We start from the raw sequence: 19,236 nt of genomic DNA, 5'->3' as shown, positions 1-19,236 counted from the left end.
GCCATGTGCTCTATACAGGCTGTAACGTGATGCCATGTGCTCTTTACAGGCTGTAACGTGCTGCCATGTGCTCTATACAGGCTATACCGTGCTGCCATGTGCTCTATACAGGCTGTAACGTGATGCCATGTGCTCTATACAGGCTGTATCGTGCTGCCATGTGCCCTATACAGGCTGCATCGTGCTGCCATGTGCTCTATACAGGCTGCACCGTGCTGCCATGTGCTCTATACAGGCTGCGCCGTGCTGCCATGTGCTCTATACAGGCTGCACCGTGCTGCCATGTGCTCTATACAGGCTGTACCGTGCTGCCATGTGCTCTATACAGGCTGCGCCGTGCTGCCATGTGCTCTATACAGGCTGCACCGTGCTGCCATGTGCTCTATACAGGCTGTACCGTGCTGCCATGTGCTCTATACAGGCTGCACCGTGCTGCCATGTGCTCTATACAGACTGTACCGTGCTGCCATGTGCTCTATACAGGCTGCACCGTGCTGCCATGTGCTCTATACAGGCTGCGCCGTGCTGCCATGTGCTCTATACGGGCTGTACCGTGCTGCCATGTGCTCTATACAGGCTGTAACGTGATGCCATGTGCTCTATACAGGCTGCACCGTGCTGCCATGTGCTCTATACAGGCTGTACCATGCTGCCATGTGCTCTATACAGGCTGCACCGTGCTGCCATGTGCTCTTCAACCCAGAGCTCTTGAACCTGAAACATTGCAGCCAGCTGTGAGCGTTAATGTGAGATGGAGTTGGACATGACGTATAAAGTACAGAGAATACAATGTGTTCTCTAGCGAACACAGAGGAGCTAACTGGGTCTTACAACCAAATTCAGGGGCTGGGGGGGGGTCTGTGAGTGAGTATCCCTGTCTGTCATTCTGTCTGTCTGTCTGTCTGTCTGTCTGTCTGTCTGTCTGTCTGTCTGTCTGTCTGTCTGTCTGTCTGTCTGTCTGTCTGTCTGTCTGTCTGTCTGTCTGTCTGTCTGTCTGCCTGCCTGCCTGCCTGTCTGTCTGTCTGTCTGTCTGTCTGTCTGTCTGTCTGTCTGTCTGTCTGTCTGTCTGTCTGTCTGTCTGTCTGTCTGTCTGTCTGCCTGCCTGCCTGCCTGCCTGCCTGCCTGCCTGTCTGTCTGTCTGTCTGTCTGTCTGTCTGTCTGTCTGTCTGTCTGTCTGTATGTCTGTCTGTCGGTCTCTGTGTGTGTGTGTGTGTGTGTTTTGGGGGGGTGCCTTGTGGACCAGGTCTGGTTGTGATCTACAGAGGGTAGTGTGTACGGCCCAGTACATCACTGGGGCAAAGCTTCCTGCCATCCAGGACCTCTATACCAGGCGGTGTCGGAGGAAGGCCCTAAAAATTGTCAAAGACTCCAGCCACCCTAGTCATAAACTGTTCTCTCTGCTACCACACGGCAAGCGATACCGGAGCGCCAAGTCTAGGTCCAAAAGGCTTCTAAACAGCTTCTACCCCCCAAGCCATAAGACTCCTGAACAGCTAATCAAATGGCTACCCAGACTATTTGCAACCCCCCCCCCCCCCCCCATACGCTGCTGCTACTCTCTGTTATTATCTATGCATAGTCACTTTAATAACCCTACCTGCATGTACATAATTACCTCAACCACCTCGACACCGGTGCCCCCCGCACATTGACACATTGTCTCTATACCGGTAGCCCCTGTAATAAGCTATTGTTATTTACTGCTGCTCTTTAACATTTTGTTTTTCTTATCTCTTACTTTTTTTTTTAATAGGTATTTTCTTAAAACTGCATTGTTGGTTAAAGGCTTGTAAGTCAGCATTTCACTGTGAGGTGAAATGCACTGTTGTATTCGGCGCATGTGACAAATAACATTTGATTTGATTTGATCTGTGACTGGTATACCCGTTGGCCTGAATGAACCGTTGTGTGTTTCCCTCTTAGACAGACGTTCCTGCTCCACTGTATAATTACCCACGTTTCCTTCCATTAAAAAAGAGGATCTGGACTCGTGTAATGAAGGAGCCCCTCCTGATCCAGATGCCTAATCTCAGTAAAGGTGTAATTATGACGAATAACAATCACAGAGCAAGAACCCCTGGACACACACACAAACACACACACGCACCCACACACACACACGTTATGTTCTTCTATCTTCGTGGGGACCTAAAATCCTATTTTCCCTAACCCAAACCCGTAACCCTAACCTTAAACAAAACCCATAACCCTAACCTTAACCCATAACCCTAACCTTAACCCATAACCCTAACCTTAACCCTAAACCTACTTCCTAACCTTAAACCTAACCCTAAACCTAATTCCTAACCTTAAACCTTACCCTAACCTTAACCCTAAACCTAACCTTAAACCTAACTCCCAACCTTAAACCTAACCACTAACCCCTTACCCTAACCTTAACCCTAAACCTAACCTTAAACCTAACTCCTAACCTGAAACCTAATCACTAATCACTAACCCTAACCTTAACCCTAAACCTAACCTTAAACCTAACCCTAAACCTACTTCCTAACCTTAAACCTAACCCTAATTCCTAACCTTAAACCTAACCACTAACCCCTTACCCTAACCTTAACCCTAAACCTAACTCCCAACCTTAAATCTAACCACTAACCCCTTACCCTAACCTTAACCCTAAACCTAACACCCAACCTTAAATCTAACCACTAACCTTAACCCTAACCTTAAACCTAAACCTAACCCTCACCCTAACCTTGTGTGTGTGTAGGGCCTAAATGGGTCGTTGAGACCAGTGATTTCCCATCTCAGACCTGGCACACAGCCAGCTGTTTCTACACCACAACACAACGCCATGACAATCAGCGGAACTGTATCAGCATCAGCCAATCACAGTCAGCCAAGGTCACATTCTTGGCTGTTGTTGAAAGTCATGGACATTAACACATGGACTGGCTTGTTTATACACTACAGGTTATAGATAATATGTAGGGGATGTTTATGGACTACAGGTTATAGCTAATATGTAGGGGGATGTTTACAGACTACAGGTTATAGCTAATAGGCAGGGGGAGGTTTACAGACTACAGGTTATAGCTAATAGGTAGGGGGAGGTTTACAGACTACTGGTTATAGCTAATAGGTAGGGGGATGTTTATGGACTACAGGTTATAGCTAATATGTAGGGGATGTTTATGGACTACAGGTTATAGATAATAGGTAGGGGGATGTTTACAGACTACAGGTTATAGCTAATAGGCAGGGGGAGGTTTACAGACTACAGGTTATAGCTAATAGGTAGGGGGAGGTTTACAGACTACTGGTTATAGCTAATAGGTAGGGGGATGTTTACAGACTACAGGTTATAGCTAATAGGTAGGGGGATGTTTACAGACTACAGGTTATAGATAATAGGTAGGGGGATGTTTACAGACTACAGGTTATAGCTAATAGGTAGGGGGATGTTTACAGACTACTGGTTATAGATAATAGGTAGGGGGATGTTTACAGACTACAGGTTATAGCTAATAGGTAGGGGGATGTTTACAGACTACAGGTTATAGATAATAGGTAGGGGATGTTTATGGACTACAGGTTATAGCTAATAGGTAGGGGGAGGTTTACGGACTACTGGTTATAGCTAATAGGTAGGGAATGTTTACAGACTACAGGTTATAGCTAATAGGTAGGGGGATGTTTACAGACTACAGGTTATAGATAATAGGTAGGGGGATGTTTACAGACTACAGGTTATAGATAATAGGTAGGGGGATGTTTACAGACTACAGGTTATAGCTAATAGGTAGGGGGATGTTTACAGACTACTGGTTATAGATAATAGGTAGGGGATGTTTATGGACTACAGGTTATAGCTAATAGGTAGGGGGATGTTTACAGACTACAGGTTATAGATAATAGGTAGGGGGATGTTTACAGACTACAGGTTATAGATAATAGGTAGGGGGAGGTTTACGGACTACTGGTTATAGCTAATAGGTAGGGGGATGTTTACAGACTACAGGTTATAGCTAATAGGTAGGGGGATGTTTACAGACTACAGGTTATAGATAATAGGTAGGGGGATGTTTACAGACTACAGGTTATAGCTAATAGGTAGGGGGATGTTTACAGACTACTGGTTATAGATAATAGGTAGGGGGATGTTTACAGACTACAGGTTATAGCTAATAGGTAGGGGGATGTTTACAGACTACAGGTTATAGATAATAGGTAGGGGATGTTTATGGACTACAGGTTATAGCTAATAGGTAGGGGGAGGTTTACGGACTACTGGTTATAGCTAATAGGTAGGGAATGTTTACAGACTACAGGTTATAGCTAATAGGTAGGGGGATGTTTACAGACTACAGGTTATAGATAATAGGTAGGGGGATGTTTACAGACTACAGGTTATAGATAATAGGTAGGGGGATGTTTACAGACTACAGGTTATAGCTAATAGGTAGGGGGATGTTTACAGACTACTGGTTATAGATAATAGGTAGGGGATGTTTATGGACTACAGGTTATAGCTAATAGGTAGGGGGATGTTTACAGACTACAGGTTATAGATAATAGGTAGGGGGATGTTTACAGATTACAGGTTATAGATAATAGGTAGGGGGAGGTTTACGGACTACTGGTTATAGCTAATAGGTAGGGGGATGTTTACAGACTACGGGTTATAGCTAATAGGTAGTAGGGGGATGTTTACAGACTACTGGTTATAGCTAATAGGTAGGGGGAGGTTTACGGACTACTGGTTATAGCTAATAGGTAGGGGGATGTTTACAGACTACAGGTTATAGATAATAGGGAGGGGGAGGTTTACAGACTACATGTTATAGCTAATATGTAGGGGGGTGTTTACAGACTACAGGTTATAGCTGATAGGTAGGGGGATGTCTTTGCCAGCCCTCTCTAGAGTCTTTGCCAGCCCTCTCTAGAGTCTTTGCCAGCCCTCTCCAGAGTCTTTGCCAGGCCTCTCTAGTCTTTGCCAGCCCTCTCTAGTGTCTTTGCCAGCCCTCTCTAGTCTTTGCCAGCCCTCTCTAGAGTCTTTGCCAGCCCTCTCTAGAGTCTTTGCCAGCCCTCTCTAGAGTCTTTGCCAGCCTTCTCTAGAGTCTTTGCCAGCCCTCTCTAGAGTCTTTGCCAGCCCTCTCTAGATTATTTGCCAGCCCTCTCTAGAGTCTTTGCCAGCCCATCTCTAGAGTCTTTGCCAGCCCATCTCTAGAGTCTTTGCCAGCCCTCTCTAGAGTATTTGCCAGCCCTCTCTAGAGTCTTTGCCAGCCCTCTATAGAGTCTTTGCCAGCCCTCTCTAGAGTCTTTGCCAGCCCTCTCTAGAGTCTTTGCCAGCCCTCTCTATAGTCTTTGCCAGCCCTCTCTAGAGTCTTTGCCAGCCCTCTCTATAGTCTTTGCCAGCCCTCTCTATAGTCTTTGCCAGCCCTCTCTAGAGTCTTTGCCAGCCCTCTCTATTCTAGCTTGAACATGGAGAACCAGTCCTGGCTGATACCTTCTTGGCCTGCTGGACCAATACATTGCTGGGACTAGTGTCCCATTTGGTATGCAGCCATTGTTTATTCAGTATCACTATATCTGTACCAAGAGACCCTTGAAACTGACTTCCTATTTCCAAAAAGACATCAACCTTTCAGAGGAACCGTATTGTAATATGCAATGATATAACTCCCCCAAGCTTGGGATGGCTTGTCTAGTGTTCCTTTATGCCAGGCAGCATTGGAAATCATTTGGAAATCATCATTTTAGAGATCTGTTCTCTTCCGATTAGCATTTTTAGTCTCTGATGCCATCTGTGCACTATACGAAGGGAACAGGGTTCCATTTGGGACAGAAACTCAAGCCCCAAAGATGGGGTCTGAGATGATGGGTCTGAGATGATGGGGGTCTGAGATGATGGGTCTGATGGGGTCTGAGATGATGGGGTCTGAGATGATGGGGGTCTGAGATGATGGGGTCTGAGATGATGGGGTCTGAGATGATGGGGTCTGAGATGATGGGTCTGAGATGATGGGGTCTGAGATGATGGGTCTGAGATGATGGGGGTCTGAGATGATGGGGTCTGAGATGATGGGTCTGAGATGATGGGGGTCTGAGATGATGGGTCTGATGGGTCTGAGATGATGGGTCTGAGATGATGGGGTCTGAGATGATGGGGTCTGAGATGATGGGGTCTGAGATGATGGGTCTGATGGGTCTGAGATGATGGGTCTGAGATGATGGGGTCTGAGATGATGGGGTCTGAGATGATGGGTCTGAGATGATGGGGTCTGAGATGATGGGGTCTGAGATGATGGGGGTCTGAGATGATGGGGTCTGAGATGATGATGGGGTCTGAGATGATGGGGTCTGAGATGATGGGGTCTGAGATGATGGGGGTCTGAGATGATGGGGTCTGAGATGATGGGTCTGAGATGATGGGTCTGAGATGATGGGGTCTGAGATGATGGGGTCTGAGATGATGGGTCTGAGATGATGGGGTCTGAGATGCTGGGTCTGATGGGGTCTGAGATGATGGGGTCTGAGATGATGGGGTCTGAGATGATGGGGGTCTGAGATGATGGGGTCTGAGATGATGGGGTCTGAGATGATGGGTCTGATGGGGTCTGAGATGATGGGTCTGAGATGATGGGGTCTGAGATGATGGGTCTGATGGGGTCTGAGATGATGGGGTCTGAGATGATGGGTCTGAAGGGGTCTGAGATGATGGGTCTGAGATGATGGGTCTGAGATGATGGGTCTGAGATGATGGGGTCTGAGATGATGGGTCTGATGGGGTCTGAGATGATGGGGTCTGAGATGATGGGTCTGATGGGGTCTGAGATGATGGGTCTGAGATGATGGGGTCTGAGATGATGGGGTCTGAGATGATGGGTCTGATGGGGTCTGAGATGATGGGTCTGAGATGATGGGGTCTGAGATGATGGGTCTGAGATGATGGGTCTGAGATGATGGGTCTGAGATGATGGGGTCTGAGATGATGGGGGTCTGAGATGATGGGGTCTGAGATGATGGGGGTCTGAGATGATGGGTCTGATGGGTCTGAGATGATGGGGTCTGAGATGATGGGTCTGATGGGTCTGAGATGATGGGTCTGAGATGATGGGTCTGAGATGATGGGGTCTGAGATGATGGGGTCTGAGATGATGGGGGTCTGAGATGATGGGTCTGAGATGATGGGGTCTGAGATGATGGGGGTCTGAGATGATGGGGTCTGAGATGATGGGGGTCTGAGATGATGGGTCTGAGATGATGGGGTCTGAGATGATGGGGGTCTGAGATGATGGGGTCTGAGATGATGGGGGTCTGAGGTGATGGGTCTGAGATGATGGGGTCTGAGATGATGGGGGTCTGAGATGATGGGGGTCTGAGATGATGGGGTCTGAGATGATGGGGTCTGAGATGATGGGGTCTGAGATGATGGGGTCTGAGATGATGGGGTCTGAGATGATGGGGGTCTGAGATGATGGGGTCTGATGGGTCTGAGATGATGGGGTCTGAGATGATGGGGTCTGAGATGATGGGGTCTGAGATGATGGGGTCTGAGATGATGGGTCTGATGGGTCTGAGATGATGGGGTCTGAGATGATGGGGTCTGAGATGATGGGTCTGAGATGATGGGTCTGAGATGATGGGTCTGAGATGATGGGTCTGATGGGGTCTGAGATGATGGGGTCTGAGATGATGGGGGTCTGAGATGATGGGTCTGAGATGATGGGGTCTGAGATGATGGGGGTCTGAGATGATGGGTCTGAGATGATGGGGTCTGAGATCATGGGGTCTGAGATGATGGGTCTGAGATGATGGGGTCTGAGATGATGGGTCTGAGATGATGGGGTCTGAGATGATGGGTCTGATGGGGTCTGAGATGATGGGTCTGAGATGATGGGGTCTGAGATGATGGGGTCTGAGATGATGGGGGTCTGAGATGATGGGGTCTGAGATGATGGGGTCTGAGATGATGGGTCTGAGATGATGGGGGTCTGAGATGATGGGGGTCTGAGATGATGGGGGTCTGAGATGATGGGGTCTGAGATGATGGGGGTCTGAGATGATGGGGTCTGAGATGATGGGGTCTGAGATGATGGGGTCTGAGATGATGGGGGTCTGAGATGATGGAGGTCTGAGATGATGGGGTCTGAGATGATGGAGGTCTGAGATGATGGGTCTGATGGGGTCTGAGATGATGGGGTCTGAGATGATGGGGTCTGAGATGATGGGGTCTGAGATGATGGGGGTCTGAGATGATGGGGTCTGAGATGATGGGTCTGATGGGGTCTGAGATGATGGGGTCTGAGATGATGGGGGTCTGAGATGATGGGGGTCTGAGATGATGGGTCTGAGATGATGGGGTCTGAGATGATGGGGGTCTGAGATGATGGGTCTGAGATGATGGGTCTGAGATGATGGGGTCTGAGATGATGGGGGTCTGAGATGATGGGTCTGATGGGGTCTGAGATGATGGGGTCTGAGATGATGGGTGTCTGAGATGATGGGTCTGAGATGATGGGGTCTGAGATGATGGGGGTCTGAGATGATGGGGGTCTGAGATGATGGGTCTGAGATGATGGGGGTCTGAGATGATGGGGGTCTGAGATGATGGGTCTGAGATGATGGGGGTCTGAGATGATGGGGGTCTGAGATGATGGGTCTGAGATGATGGGGGTCTGAGATGATGGGGGTCTGAGATGATGGGGGTCTGAGATGATGGGGGTCTGAGATGATGGGTCTGAGATGATGGGGGTCTGAGATGATGGGGGTCTGAGATGATGGGTCTGAGATGATGGGGTCTGAGATGATGGGGGTCTGAGATGATGGGTCTGAGATGATGGGTCTGAGATGATGGGGTCTGAGATGATGGGGGTCTGAGATGATGGGTCTGATGGGGTCTGAGATGATGGGGTCTGAGATGATGGGTCTGAGATGATGGGGGTCTGAGATGATGGGGTCTGATGGGTCTGAGATGATGGGTCTGAGATGATGGGGTCTGAGATGATGGGGGTCTGAGATGATGGGGGTCTGAGATGATGGGTCTGAGATGATGGGGGTCTGAGATGATGGGGGTCTGAGATGATGGGTCTGAGATGATGGGGTCTGAGATGATGGGGGTCTGAGATGATGGGTCTGAGATGATGGGTCTGAGATGATGGGGTCTGAGATGATGGGGGTCTGAGATGATGGGTCTGATGGGGTCTGAGATGATGGGGTCTGAGATGATGGGTGTCTGAGATGATGGGTCTGAGATGATGGGTCTGAGATGATGGGGTCTGAGATGATGGGGTCTGAGATGATGGGGGTCTGAGATGATGGGTCTGAGATGATGGGGTCTGAGATGATGGGGGTCTGAGATGATGGAGGTCTGAGATGATGGGTCTGAGATGATGGGTCTGAGATGATGGGGTCTGAGATGATGGGGGTCTGAGATGATGGGGGTCTGAGATGATGGAGGTCTGAGATGATGGGTCTGAGATGATGGGGTCTGAGATGATGGGGTCTGAGATGATGGGGTCTGAGATGATGGGTCTGAGATGATGGGGGTCTGAGATGATGGGGTCTGAGATGATGGGGGTCTGAGATGATGGAGGTCTGAGATGATGGGTCTGAGATGATGGGTCTGAGATGATGGGGTCTGAGATGATGGGGTCTGAGATGATGGGTCTGAGATGATGGGGGTCTGAGATGATGGGTCTGAGATGATGGGGTCTGAGATGATGGGTCTGATGGGGTCTGAGATGATGGGTCTGAGATGATGGGTCTGATGGGGTCTGAGATGATGGGGTCTGAGATGATGGGGTCTGAGATGATGGGGTCTGAGATGATGGGGGTCTGAGATGATGGGTCTGAGATGATGGGGTCTGAGATGATGGGTCTGAGATGATGGGGTCTGAGATGATGGGGGTCTGAGATGATGGAGGTCTGAGATGATGGGTCTGAGATGATGGGTCTGAGATGATGGGTCTGAGATGATGGGGTCTGAGATGATGGGTCTGAGATGATGGGTCTGAGATGATGGGGTCTGAGATGATGGGGTCTGATGGGTATGAGATGATGGGGTCTGATTGGTCTGAGATGATGGGTCTGATGGGTCTGAGTTGATGGGGTCTGAGATGATGGGTCTGATGGGTATGAGATGATGGGGTCTGAGATGATGGGTCTGAGATGATGGGTCTGAGATGATTGTCTGATGGGGTCTGAGATGATGGGTCTGAGATGATGGGTCTGATGGGTCTGAGATGATGGGTCTGAGATGACGGGTGTGTGCATGTGTGTGCATGTGCACCATTGTGAATGATTTTGTTCGCATATCTACACGAGGAGTGTGTTTGTCTGCACATACTGGATAAAGTGACAGAGAGTGGCGTGTGTGTGTGTGTGTGTGTGTGTGTGTGTGTGTGTGTGTGTGTGTGTGTGTGTGTGTGTGTGTGTGTGTGTGTGTGTGTGTGTGTGTGTGTGTGTGTGTGTGTGTGTGTGTGTGTGTGTGTGTGTGTGTGTGTGTGTGTGTGTGTGTGTGTGAGAGAGAGAGTTAGTCATGTGCAGGTCAGCTGTTTGTTCAGTTGCTAATAATCCATCTGCAACCGTCCGACTAGATGTGATAAAGGGTCAATCTGAGGCTCTGCCACCCCCGACCCAAACCCACTTACAGTATGTAGAAAATGCGCTGTAGACTACAGTCAGAGACAGAGGACCTGCTTTTGCCTGATTTAGACGTGTTTCTGCTTATAATTTCCGTCATTTTGGTGGAACGCTATTAGTTAGTCAACTTGTCTATAATTAGATACATGCAGCTTCTCTTCTGTCATTACTTGATGCCCTAGAAGACTAAATAAACCATACTTCTGTCATTACTTGTTGCCCTAGAAGACTAAATAAACCATACTTCTGTCATTACTTGTTGCCCTAGAAGACTAAATAAACCATACTTCTGTCATTACTTGTTGCCCTAGAAGACTAAATAAACCATACTTCTGTCATTACTTGTTGCCCTAGAAGACTAAATAAACCATACTTCTGTCATTACTTGTTGCCCTAGAAGACTAAATAAACCATACTTCTGTCATTACTTGTTGCCCTAGAAGACTAAATAAACCATACTTCTGTCATTACTTGTTGCCCCAGAAGACTAAATAAACCATACTGCTCAACAGAATAATGTTATGAAGTGATAGAATGAATCAATCTAGTTGACATAGGTCAAGTTCTCTCTGTCATCTCCACTCCTTTAAGGAGCAAAAATATTTTTAGGGACCAGGGAGAAAATGCAATAAAAATAAATGACGGGAAATTATTTTCTGTATCAGTTTGACCGGTTGAAAGGAAAATAGAAAGCTGTGAAAAACGACCCAACATGTTTCTGATAAGATGTCAGGTCGGCTTGGAGGCATATTTTATGTGGTTGAAATACTATCAGCTTTTATGACGCTGATAAAGATAGCACCTTTACAGACTACACATTCACATTCTCTCTAGATGCTGATAAAGCTAGCACCTTTACAGACGGTCCCTAACTACACATTCACATTCTCTCTAGATGCTGATAAAGATAGCACCTTTACAGACGGTCCCTAACTACACATTCACATTCTCTCTAGATGCTGATAATGATTGCACCTTTACAGACGGTCCCTAACTACACATTCACATTCTCTCTAGATGCTGATAAAGATAGCACCTTTACAGACAGTCCCTAACTTTAAATTCACATTCTATCTAGATGCTGATAAAGATAGTACCTTTACAGACGGTCCCTAACTTTAAATTCACATTCTCTCTAGATGCTGAAATAATTAAATCATATTTCTCCACTTCTGTTCTCCAGTCAAAATGTACATTTGGTGCATCATATTACTGCAAGAAATGCTTCATTCTGCAGGAGTTAATATTAAGGCTATGTGAGCGGTTATAGACCTAGCGTCCAGTTTCCATTTAAACCATCTGAACAGTAGGCTACAGTTCCCATTGACGTGCCATAAGGCCTATTTGAAGTGACTGTTGAATTTGTATAGCGCGCCTCACAATCATCACGCGTAACATAGCCGGCACTGCCATCACCCTCTATAACCACTACACCAAATATTTCCTAAACGTTACTTTTCTGTCCCTCTTTTCTCTTTATTTTCAACTCTCCATTTTTCAGCTTCTCTCTTATTGACTTATTAAAGGGGAATGGAAACGCCCGCTAACTGCAACGGTAAATCGCCGTATTGGCATTGTTGCGTCAGTGGCAGGAGAGAACATCTTGGAACTCACAAAAAATGGCTGAATTTACCGAGTAGCTCCCCGAGTCTGAGAACGAGTTTATTACAGAGAATGAAATAATGTCGGTTAGGGAGCCACGTAAACCTACTGAAGCCGTTCGTGTTTGAGCCAATCGTTTCCCCCAGATCAAAGAGTTTATTCTCGTAGGAGTAATAACACAGACTGAAATACCGCGGCTAGAGGGTCGGCGTAGTCAAACACAAACTGGTGTGAGTGGGGATGTTGCCAGATAATGGCTAGAGAGTATATGAGTTTGTGTTGTAGAGAGATGGTGGCGATACAGCACAAAATCCCAGCGGATGGTTCGGAGGTTCCTGTCAGTCTGTCTGGATGGTGATGTATTACATCCAGTCAGAGGTTCCTGTCAGTCTGTCTGGATGGTGATGTATTACATCCAGGTCAGAGGTTCCTGTCAGTCTGTCTGGATGGTGATGTATTACATCCAGGTCAGAGGTTCCTGTCAGTCTGTCTGGATGGTGATGTATTACATCCAGTCTGAGGTTCCTGTCAGTCTGTCTGGATGGTGATGTATTACATCCAGGTCAGAGGTTCCTGTCAGTCTGTCTGGATGGTGATGTATTACATCCAGTCTGAGGTTCCTGTCAGTCTGTCTGGATGGTGATGTATTACATCCAGGTCAGAGGTTCCTGTCAGTCTGTCTGGATGGTGATGTATTACATCCAGTCAGAGGTTCCTGTCAGTCTGTCTGGATGGTGATGTATTACATCCAGGTCAGAGGTTCCTGTCAGTCTGTCTGGATGGTGGCTGTATTACATCCAGTCTGAGGTTCCTGTCTGTCTGTCTGGATGGTGATGTATTACATCCAGTCAGAGGTTCCTGTCAGTCTGTCTGGATGGTGATGTATTACATCCAGGTCAGAGGTTACTGTCAGTCTGTCTGGATGGTGATGTATTACATCCAGGTCAGAGGTTCCTGTCAGTCTGTCTGGATGGTGATGTATTACATCCAGGTCAGAGGTTCCTGTCAGTCTGTCTGGATGGTGATGTATTACATCCAGGCCAGAGGTTCCTGTCAGTCTGTCTGGATGGTGATGTATTACATCCAGAGGTTCCTGTCAGTCTGTCTGGATGGTGATGTACCACATCCAGGTCAGAGGTTCCTGTCAGTCTGTCTGGATGGTGATGTACTACATCCAGGTCAGAGGTTCCTGTCAGTCTGTCTGGATGGTGATGTATTACATCCAGTCAGAGGTTCCTGTCAGTCTGTCTGGATGGTGATGTATTACATCCAGGTCAGAGGTTCCTGTCAGTCTGTCTGGATGGTGATGTATTACATCCAGAGGTTCCTGTCAGTCTGTCTGGATGGTGATGTATTACATCCAGGTCAGAGGTTCCTGTCAGTCTGTCTGGATGGTGATATATTACATCCAGTCAGAGGTTCCTGTCAGTCTGTCTGGATGGTGATGTATTACATCCAGGTCAGAGGTTCCTGTCAGTCTGTCTGGATGGTGATGTATTACATCCAGTCAGAGGTTCCTGTCAGTCTGTCTGGATGGTGATGTATTACATCCAGAGGTTCCTGTCAGTCTGTCTGGATGGTGATGTATTACATCCAGTCAGAGGTTCCTGTCAGTCTGTCTGGATGGTGATGTATTACATCCAGGTCAGAGGTTCCTGTCAGTCTGTCTGGATGGTGATGTATTACATCCAGAGGTTCCTGTCAGTCTGTTTGGATGGTGATGTATTACATCCAGTCAGAGGTTCCTGTCAGTCTGTCTGGATGGTGATGTATTACATCCAGGTCAGAGGTTCCTGTCAGTCTGTCTGGATGGTGATGTATTACATCCAGTCAGAGGTTCCTGTCAGTCTGTCTGGATGGTGATGTATTACATCCAGGTCAGAGGTTCCTGTCAGTCTGTCTGGATGGTGATGTATTACATCCAGTCAGAGGTTCCTGTCAGTCTGTCTGGATGGTGATGTATTACATCCAGGTCAGAGGTTCCTGTCAGTCTGTCTGGATGGTGATGTATTACATCCAGTCAGAGGTTCCTGTCTGTCTGTCTGGATGGTGATGTATTACATCCAGGTCAGAGGTTCCTGTCAGTCTGTCTGGATGGTGATGTATTACATCCAGTCAGAGGTTCCTGTCAGTCTGTCTGGATGGTGATGTATTACATCCAGGTCAGAGGTTCCTGTCAGTCTGTCTGGATGGTGATGTATTACATCCAGTCAGAGGTTCCTGTCAGTCTGTCTGGATGGTGATGTATTACATCCAGGTCAGAGGTTCCTGTCAGTCTGTCTGGATGGTGATGTATTACATCCAGTCAGAGGTTCCTGTCAGTCTGTCTGGATGGTGATGTATTACATCCAGGTCAGAGGTTCCTGTCAGTCTGTCTGGATGGTGATGTATTACATCCAGTCAGAGGTTCCTGTCAGTCTGTCTGGATGGTGATGTATTACATCCAGGTCAGAGGTTCCTGTCAGTCTGTCTGGATGGTGATGTATTACATCCAGTCAGAGGTTCCTGTCAGTCTGTCTGGATGGTGATGTATTACATCCAGGTCAGAGGTTCCTGTCAGTCTGTCTGGATGGTGATGTATTACATCCAGAGGTTCCTGTCAGTCTGTCTGGATGGTGATGTATTACATCCAGAGGTTCCTGTCAGTCTGTCTGGATGGTGATGTATTACATCCAGAGGTTCCTGTCAGTCTGTCTGGATGGTGATGTATTACATCCAGTCAGAGGTTCCTGTCAGTCTGTCTGGATGGTGATGTATTACATCCAGGTCAGAGGTTCCTGTCAGTCTGTCTGGATGGTGATGTACTACATCCAGGTCAGAGGTTCCTGTCAGTCTGTCTGGATGGTGATGTATTACATCCAGTCAGAGGTTCCTGTCAGTCTGTCTGGATGGTGATGTATTACATCCAGGTCAGAGGTTCCTGTCAGTCTGTCTGGATGGTGATGTATTACATCCAGTCAGAGGTTCCTGTCAGTCTGTCTGGATGGTGATGTATTACATCCAGTCAGAGGTTCCTGTCAGTCTGTCTGGATGGTGATGTATTACATCCAGGTCAGAGGTTCCTGTCAGTCTGTCTGGATGGTGATGTATTACATCCAGAGGTTCCTGTCAGTCTGTCTGGATGGTGATGTATTACATCCAGGTCAGAGGTTCCTGTCAGTCTGTCTGGATGGTGATATATTACATCCAGTCAGAGGTTCCTGTCAGTCTGTCTGGATGGTGATGTATTACATCCAGAGGTTCCTGTCAGTCTGTCTGGATGGTGATGTATTACATCCAGAGGTTCCTGTCAGTCTGTCTGGATGGTGATGTATTACATCCAGTCAGAGGTTCCTGTCAGTCTGTCTGGATGGTGATGTATTACATCCAGTCAGAGGTTCCTGTCAGTCTGTCTGGATGGTGATGTATTACATCCAGTCAGAGGTTCCTGTCAGTCTGTCTGGATGGTGATGTATTACATCCAGAGGTTCCTGTCAGTCTGTCTGGATGGTGATGTATTACATCCAGGTCAGAGGTTCCTGTCAGTCTGTCTGGATGGTGATGTATTACATCCAGGTCAGAGGTTCCTGTCAGTCTGTCTGGATGGTGATGTATTACATCCAGGTCAGAGGTTCCTGTCAGTCTGTCTGGATGGTGATGTATTACATCCAGGTCAGAGGTTCCTGTCAGTCTGTCTGGATGGTGATGTATTACATAAAGAGGTTCCTGTCTGTCTGTCTGGATGGTGATGTATTACATCCAGTCAGAGGTTCCTGTCAGTCTGTCTGGATGGTGATGTATTACATCCAGTCAGAGGTTCCTGTCAGTCTGTCTGGATGGTGATGTATTACATCCAGGTCAGAGGTTCCTGTCAGTCTGTCTGGATGGTGATGTATTACATCCAGTCAGAGGTTCCTGTCTGTCTGTCTGGATGGTGATGTATTACATCCAGGTCAGAGGTTCCTGTCAGTCTGTCTGGATGGTGATGTATTACATCCAGTCAGAGGTTCCTGTCAGTCTGTCTGGATGGTGATGTATTACATCCAGGTCAGAGGTTCCTGTCAGTCTGTCTGGATGGTGATGTATTACATCCAGTCAGAGGTTCCTGTCAGTCTGTCTGGATGGTGATGTATTACATCCAGGTCAGAGGTTCCTGTCAGTCTGTCTGGATGGTGATGTATTACATCCAGTCAGAGGTTCCTGTCAGTCTGTCTGGATGGTGATGTATTACATCCAGGTCAGAGGTTCCTGTCAGTCTGTCTGGATGGTGATGTATTACATCCAGTCAGAGGTTCCTGTCAGTCTGTCTGGATGGTGATGTATTACATCCAGGTCAGAGGTTCCTGTCAGTCTGTCTGGATGGTGATGTATTACATCCAGGTCAGTGGTTCCTGTCAGTCTGTCTGGATGGTGATGTATTACATCCAGTCAGAGGTTCCTGTCAGTCTGTCTGGATGGTGATGTATTACATCCAGGTCAGAGGTTCCTGTCAGTCTCTCTGGATGGTGATGTATTACATCCAGTCAGAGGTTCCTGTCAGTCTGTCTGGATGGTGATGTATTACATCCAGGTCAGAGGTTCTTGTCAGTCTGTCTGGATGGTAATTTATTAATTAAATGTGTCACTAACCTGGCTGAAGAGATTACTCGCCCAGTCAGCAGCCAATATGCCAGTTAAATAATTGGTGAAATGCCCTACTATCCCGTACATAGGACTAATACATCCCCTCCGTCATCATCTTCCTGTAACAACTTCCTGTATACCATGTGTATCCCGTACATAGGACTAATACATCCCCTCCGTCATCATCTTCCTGCAACAACTTCCTGTATACCATGTGTATCCCGTACATAGGACTAATACATCCCCTCCGTCATCATCTTCCTGCAACAACTTCCTGTATACCATGTGTATCCCGTACATAGGACTAGTACATCCCCTCCGTCGCCATCTTCCTGTAACAACTTCCTGTATACCATGTGTATCCCGTACATAGGACTAGTACATCCCCTCCGTCGCCATCTTCCTGTAACAACTTCCTGTATACCATGTGTATCCCGTACATAGGACTAATACATCCCCTCCGTCATCATCTTCCTGCAACAACTTCCTGTATACCATGTGTATCCCGTACATAGGACTAGTACATCCCCTCCGTCGCCATCTTCCTGTAACAACTTCCTGTATACCATGTGTATCCCGTACATAGGACTAATACATCCCCTCCGTCATCATCTTCCTGCAACAACTTCCTGTATACCATGTGTATCCCGTACATAGGACTAATACATCTCCTCCGTCATCATCTTCCTGTAACAACTTCCTGTATACCATGTGTATCCCGTACATAGGACTAATACTTCCCCTCCGTCATCATCTTCCTGTAACAACTTCCTGTATACCATGTGTATCCCGTACATAGGACTAATACATCTCCTCCGTCATCATCTTCCTGCAGCAACTTCCTGTATACCATGTGTATCCCGTACATAGGACTAATACATCTCCTCCGTCATCATCTTCCTGCAGCAACTTCCTGTATACCATGTGTATCCCGTACATAGGACTAATACATCCCCTCCGTCATCATCTTCCTGCAGCAACTTCCTGTATACCATGTGTTTCCCGTACATAGGACTAATACATCCCCTCCGTCGCCATCTTCCTGTAACAACTTCCTGTATACCATGTGTATCCCGTACATAGGACTAATACATCCCCTCCGTGGCCATCTTCCTGTATACCATGTGTATCCCGTACATAGGACTAATACATCCCCTCCGTCGCCATCTTCCTGCAACAACTTCCTGTATACCATGTGTATCCCGTACATAGGACTAATACATCCCCTCCGTCGCCATCTTCCTGCAGCAACTTCCTGTATACCATGTGTATCCCGTACATAGGACTAATACAACTTGAAACTGAATTGATTGATACAGAACAGACAGTACTAAAGTCTCTGGGTTGCATCCCTAATGGTACCCTATTACCGACATACAGTATATAGTGCCTATTGGGATCTGGTACAAAGTAGTGCTCTATGTAGGGAATAGGGAGCCGTTTGGGACTATGGAGCCATTTATGATGAGTGTTTAATTGAGGACAAACCATTTGCCTCAAGTTGTAATTCTCCCTTTGATGTCTAGCTAACACTGGACGTTCTTTGGCTCGGCTTCTAGAACATTTTCATTGCTTTGGAGTCGGACCTAAAGTACCAGTCAAAAGGTTTGGACACAGGTTCTCATTCAAGGGTTTGTCTTTATTTTTTACATTGTAGAATAATAATGAAGACATCAAAACTGTGAAATAACACACACGGAATCATGTAGTAACCCAGAAAAGTGTTAAACAAATCAAAATATATTTTATATTTGAGATTCTTCAAAAGTAGCCACCCTTTGTCTTGATGACAGCTTTGCACACTCTTGGCATTCTGTCAACCAGCTTCACCTGGAATGTGTTTCCAACAGTCTTGAAGGAGTTACCATATTATGCTGAGGCACTTGTTGGCTGCTTTTCCTTCACTCTGCGGTCTGACTCATCCCAAACCATCTCAATTGGGTTGAGGTTGGCTGATTGTGGAGGCCAGGTCTTCTGATGCAGCACTCCATCACTCTCCTTCTCGGTCTGTGCTGTAGTGAGTGAGTGTTATATGGTATTATAACTGGGGTTATTGAGGACATGGGCTGTGCTCTAGTGAGTGGGCGTTTATAATCCGTAGAGTGAGATCTGAACTGGGCTTCCAGTGGACTCCTTTGGACTCCTCTCTGTCCCACTCACACCATGTACTGGAGAGAGGAGAGTGTGGAGAAAGAGAGAGAGAGAGGAGAAAGAGAGGAGAGAGAGGTAAGGGAGGGGAAAGAGAGAGAGCGGAGAGGAGAGGGTGGAGAAAGAGAGAGAGAGAGGAGAAAGAGAGGAGAGAGAGGTAAGGGAGGGGAAAGAGAGAGAGCGGAGAGGAGAGGAGGGGGAGGAGAAAGAGAGCGAGAGAGAGGTAAGGGAGGAGAAAGGGAGGAGAAAGAGAGAGAGAGAGAGGAGAAGGAGGAGAAA

This window comes from Salvelinus alpinus, chromosome 5 (genome assembly GCF_045679555.1).
Source record: "Salvelinus alpinus chromosome 5, SLU_Salpinus.1, whole genome shotgun sequence".
Lineage (NCBI taxonomy): Eukaryota > Metazoa > Chordata > Actinopteri > Salmoniformes > Salmonidae > Salvelinus > Salvelinus alpinus.
This window is presented reverse-complemented; position numbering follows the sequence as displayed.